Source organism: Eurypyga helias, unplaced genomic scaffold, assembly GCF_000690775.1.
Source record: "Eurypyga helias isolate BGI_N326 unplaced genomic scaffold, ASM69077v1 scaffold7311, whole genome shotgun sequence".
Taxonomy (NCBI): Eukaryota; Metazoa; Chordata; class Aves; order Eurypygiformes; family Eurypygidae; genus Eurypyga; species Eurypyga helias.
In genome coordinates this window covers 42,327-48,247 of record NW_010230107.1, presented here as the reverse complement: position 1 = coordinate 48,247, position 5,921 = coordinate 42,327, and the positions used below count along the sequence as shown (strand labels likewise).

Genomic DNA, 5,921 nt, shown 5'->3' with positions numbered 1-5,921 from the left:
ATACGCTTGTGTTAGCTGACTTCTCATTTCCCTGACATAGGACCCTCTTATTTATGGCCCTGACACTAACTCCTAACTCCGCCTTCCTCTAAGGAAAAAGCACATCATTGGTGAAAGTTATCGTAGCAGAAGAGAGGTTACCTTTGGAAGCGTTGTGCTGTTGCGAGTCAGGAGAACGATTAATAAGCAAAAGCCTTTAGAAAAACATCTTTCACAAGTATCTGAGGCTGACGTGACGATTTTTAGCAGAAGAAAGGTTTTATCTTTTTCTGGTAAAGTTCCTTCCAGTTTGAATTTAAAACCCAGTTCGGCTACCTTCTCTATTTTGGGCAAGTAAACAAAGCTGTCCTGTTTTAAGCTCTGTTTTCATTTGCAGTCCCTCATCTTCCCCTGCACTTCTGCGCATTTTCTTGAAATGACGTCCCTGTTTGCAGGCTGGACAGAACTTCATTCATGAACAGGCAGTGTTTCAATGCTCTGTTTGTGAGCCTTGAACAATTGGTAGTTACAAGGAATAACGAATTAAAAGCGGCAAGAAGAGGCATTTTTTTAGTTATTTCATCACAGATTTAACTTAAAATAACAAGGGAAAATACAGCAATGCTGTATGTTGGAGGCACAGCTCTTTCTCTGAGTTCCTTACTAATGCAAGCCCTGGTCAACACACATCTGCGTCTTCTTTTTTCTTGCTCCTGGAATGCAGATGTAAATGCAGGAGTTCGGGAATCTTTTTCAGCTTCAGATCTTTGGTGGCTGTAGCAATCTGGGTAGGTGTAGCATGTACACACCCTCCTGCTCTGAAGAGGTGGTTTCATGAGGGAGCAACATTGATTAGAGAGTAATCAAAGACATGCAGGACAGCACTGCTTACAGGATTGCATATTTTGTCACTTCACACATCAAGCTTAGGAACTGAAAATTCATTAACATAATTTGAACCATTCCACTCCAGACTCGTGAAAATGTATTTTCTTGAGGTTTCGGTGCACAGAAAGTAGCTTTTTATCTTTCTATAGACGTGGGCATGTTTCACAGCACCACATTTACTTAATTTTTGAACAGTAAGAGGTCAGTTTTACAACTGTTAGTGCTCCAAGTCTGCTTCCTTTGCCTCCCACCTTCACTCCCTCCCCCAAACAAACCCCCAAAACCTCCATCTGTTTAAAAAAAAAAAAAAAAAAACAAACAAAAAAAAACAAACCACCAACAAACCAAAACCAAACAAACAAAACCCCCAAATATTCAGAATCGTTAGAATTGGGTCTCATTTTCAGATTTTAGATCTACTTCCAAACTGAGCCAGGAATGCTGTTCACTCTGTCCTGGTCTAGTTCAAGCAGCCATACTTTGCTTCTTATTTTTTCAGCCTGAAGTTTTGGCTTCAAATCATAAGGTTGGATCCAAGTCTAGGACTAACACCTGAAAATACTTAAGACCTGTTAACATCTCTGTTCTTACCTGAGTGAAACTTTCTTCTTTCAGAAGGCTTTTCATGCGAGTGAAAAATAAAAGACGTGAGGCTGAAACCTTACACAGGAAGTTCAAGCTACAAGAAGGCTGCAAAAACACCCCGGCAGGTATTTTCCTGGCCACTGTGGTCAGCAGTTCTAGGGCTATTGATTTTCAAGTCTCACTTAGGGCACTAGGATTGAATTAGTTGAGTGCCATAGATTCGTGTCCAGATGACATCACGTGACTGCTGCTATAGATGGTCTAAATGGACTCATTTGATGAGTGTTTTAACAAAATTCAAGTAATAAAGAAATATGCTGGTCAAAGTGACTTCTTTACCATCGAGCATGCAGGTCTACCTATTCGATGGCTAACTAAGGCACATTTTGCCTAAGATTGTCCGGAATCGCACATCAAACTACTACGCCCCAGACCTTTATATCTAGTGCAATCAAGCTAGTAGTACAATCTAACGAAAAATATTATGCTCATAACAAGATTTTTAAATAATTTTGTTTGTTAAAAATTCATTCACAACTGACGGACATGGTTGAGAATTCTGTACTTACGTTCAACAATATGTGGAAGCATAAACATGCTAAAACTAAATCTCATATGGTAATTGTACAAATGCAATAATTTTAATGACGTTTTAAGAATGATCTTGTGTAGTATTGCCTGAAGCTACCCTTGAAATAATTTTTAAGAGTCCTGTGAAACCGTCTGTACATAGATGGAATATTTAAAGCACTTAGGGAAGGAAATGGCCGTAAGAGAGTTTCTTACTCAACACATTCCCCGTGGATGTCTGTAGTCCTGGTCAGCATAGGAAGGGACAGTCTTGAAACACGCTGCACACGACGAGACCTTTCAGGTGTAGATTTGAGTGAAACTTGTGGCGAGAAGGTTTCTCAACACTAACGTGAAACAGCTGGTCACAATGGCAGCAGGAAAAGCAGATATGTACACCAGTCAGTCCTGGGGCACGTGGACTTACTCAAAGCTGGGACTTGAAACTGGCTGTTCTGCTTCCCAGGCAAGTCTGACTAAGGAGCTGTTCTTGGTGGGTGTATCTCAGTTCTTGGTGACGGCATTGATATAATCTCAACATTGAAATGTAAGAGGCCAACAATGTTTGAAACCTCAGCAGAACTCCTGGTTTCTGATAAATCTTCATTCTGAAACTGTAAGTTTTGTCAAATTACAATCAGAGTTTAGGCAAAGGCATATTTACATCATAGTATTTGAAAGGGATTTTACTATGTCTGGAAATCTGTATGATTGGGAACAGGCTCTCACAAATGCAAGCAAATGCATTTTTAGCCTGTTTATCAGAGTAGACAAACATGACCTGCAGCTTCTACTCTTACGAGTAGTGTTTACGTACCTGTTACCTCTGAACAGTATCAGAAAGCATTAGGCCTTATCTTGAAGCTGCGTTGTCCATTTTTATATTGTATATTATTAGTATTTGTCATTGTATTCGGAAAATTACTTCTAGAGAGCTTAAAAGAAGCCATAAGCTCAGCACCCATTCTGTATTGCAGAGAGATTTTGACCTTGTAAAATACAGAAATTATTCCCGAATGGCCTAGAAATATTCCTTGGCTAATTTTTACGCAGAATAATCTTATATCTTAAATAATAGTAGACAAATTATAGCCAGTGTTTTATAAACATAAGCAGACTGAAGCAAAAGAACTGCTTGGTCTTTTTGCTATTTGTATAAATGGAGTAAAAGGGCTTCTTTCACTATGCTGCATGTTATGAGGTCAGTTTTCCTGTAGTTTGATAAGTAGGCCATGGTATCACAGCCAATTATGTCATAGCACCAGTGAAGCATGAAGAGTAGCAGGATGAAATAGTTCCCACTCCTTGGTTATATTCTGACACAGCTAACACTTGCTAATAAGAAATGGAAAACATTCATCAAGGGATATAGTCACGGATTCCTTCAATTCGTTATTGACACAATGGAATAAACACTTGGACTTTCACATTTCTGTCCAGCTAAGTAAGTCCAGTGCTGAACAACTGGTTTCTGTTTTCTAGTAAACTGCAAGAAAATAAAGAGGATTGGGGATGATCCACTGTATTTGATGATATGTACAATATAGAAAGAAGGCCGGAAACTACAGTCAAATTTATAATCGGCTTTGTTTCTTCTCAATGGGAATTGTAATTTTTCACAGGACTTGTAGTTCTGGAGGGGCTTTTTGTACAGTTGGTTGTCAGGATCCTTGTTAATTTTTACTATGGAGCATTAGCATCTATCAACAGCATTTTGGTCATTAATTACCGTGATTGTTTACTTTGCTGCTAACAGCCCCCAGACAGCCGTACTAAAGCCACCAGGTCTCACTGCTGGCTGCCATACATGCAGAGTCCACAGCGTGAGCTGCTTCCCCTGAACTCCAGAGCACTCACACTGCCTTTGTGACCTTTCCATCTCTTCCCCAGGAATTACTGGGGTGACAGGTGATGAGTGAGGTGCAGCAGCCTTGGAACTGCTGTGGGGAGAGGCAGCACTGCCAGACTCTGCTCCACGCTGCCTTCCCACCCTCCCTCGCTGTACCTGCTCTCTCCTCCCCTGTCAGCCTCCTGCGGCATCGCAGGTCTGCAGGATAAGCCACCAGCAGCAGTACCTTTGTCTGACCCGCGCTGGTGTGTCACCTCCCGGCACTGCTCCCTCCCCTCTGCATCTCTCTTTCCCCAAGATGCCTGCAGTTTGTAGACCCTGGGTATGGATCACGAGCATCTCTCTGGCAGGCTGAGGTTTGATACTCAGAGTTACGTCAGGGAGCGCCAAACTGTGTGGCACAGGGGTTGTCCATAGAGCTTTTTCCAACACTCCTGAGTTGCAATGGCATATGCACAGGCACCGTGCTGTCCCTTCTCCGCAGTGTGCTTTGGTGCCTGCTCTCTACATTAGCTTCTGGCAGCCTGCAAAGGATAATTTTATCTGGGTCGATCCTATTCTCTCTCCATTGTGGCAAATTAATCTTCTTTTAGGATGATGGCAGGCAGGATTCCCCACAGTAAGAGTTTATGTCTTGCCTTCTTGATGCCTTTCTAGTTCTCATTTGGCATTGCATTTATTTTCCCTAAAAAATACTTCCTGTTTACCTGATAGAGTCACAGTACATATCCTGTACAAAAACTGTACAATCATGCAGAAAATTCAAAATTAGACTAGTATTTCACAAAACAGATGAGCATTCATGGATTTTAAGTTCAGTACCTCCATATATACTATAGTCTACATCAAAAGGAAGGGTATTGATAGCTGTCGCCCTCAAAATACTCCAGTAAAAAAAAAAAAGAAAAACAGTTTATAGTCACGGCAATTTGGATGATTTTTTTATAGGGTGGCAAAATGTTACTTGGTTTGAGAGACAGCAGTTTGCTAAATAGTTGGTGGAATGGAATGAGACACTGACATGCCAGAATCAAAATATAACTTGTCTCTGCAAAGATTTTGTCTTCTCCAGAGTTCCTGCTAGAGGTCTGTGGGAACTGCTCTTTTTGATTCACTGCCATTATACATAATTTTTTTTTTTCTTTTTAATGATAATTTCTGGGTTTATGCTGTACAGGTATTGAAAATAGAAGATTTTTCTACCATCAGATCACTTCTGTGTTGATACAGATAAATACTATTTTTTGACTGAAAACCTGCTGTGGGGACAAAGGTATTTTAGATTGCTTTCCTGGTTCGGACTTACTTGAGACTGTCACTTTATACACAAAGATCGTGTCAAAACTTGTTCAGTGAGTACCAAGAGCACTGGTTTCTTAATATCCAGTCTCTCCTAAGGGGTGTTAGTGGCAAGTGAAGAAACTGGGTACCAGGGGTGCTGGGAATACCCAATCTTGCACCAACTCCCATTCGTCAGTGCTAATTGATGTGGCCCAGCATTTCCCTGGGACTAATCTACATGGCACTGATTTAGTTTATAAGCAAATTTAACCCTCTCTGTTGAATAAAGAGCTCACAATTAAGGTGCACTCATCTTTCTTTGGTTACAAATCCAATTAAAGCTCTACTCCTTTTACCCACTCGAGTTTTTGGATTTCTTTAATGCCCATATTACAAAGCGTGTCAGTCTCCTTTGCCTTGCCGCTGGTGTCTGGGGGGTATAAAACACTACTCCGTACAGAATTTTACACCTAGCTTTTTCTGTCAAGGTACCAGGCAGTGGAAAATCTGGCTTGACGTCTGTATCATTGGTTGTGTTTGTTGAGAACACGAGCAGTTTAGGCACCTTTCTGCTTTTCTGTAACTCAAAGAGGAATAGGTTGAGCTACATCTGCTGGTGAGCAAGAGCTTCTGCATGGCTGAGCCCTGACTGTCTTGAGATTGTGTTTCCTTAAAACCAAGTCGACCAGAGAAATTACATCTTCTGCCTGTTTATTGATTTAGCACTCTTCCTGCCTGTTTCTGGGAAAGAAAAAATGAATAAAAGGCC

General features: G+C 40.9%; 1 protein-coding gene across 1 annotated transcript in view; it reads left to right on the top strand.

The window, feature by feature from the left end:
• The window catches only part of SYN3 (synapsin III), a gene marked incomplete at its 5' end in the record, with an annotated part of 89,636 nt that overhangs the window by 48,241 nt on the left and 35,474 nt on the right, over nucleotides 1–5,921 (top strand). The gene's annotated exons all lie outside the window — the stretch shown is intronic.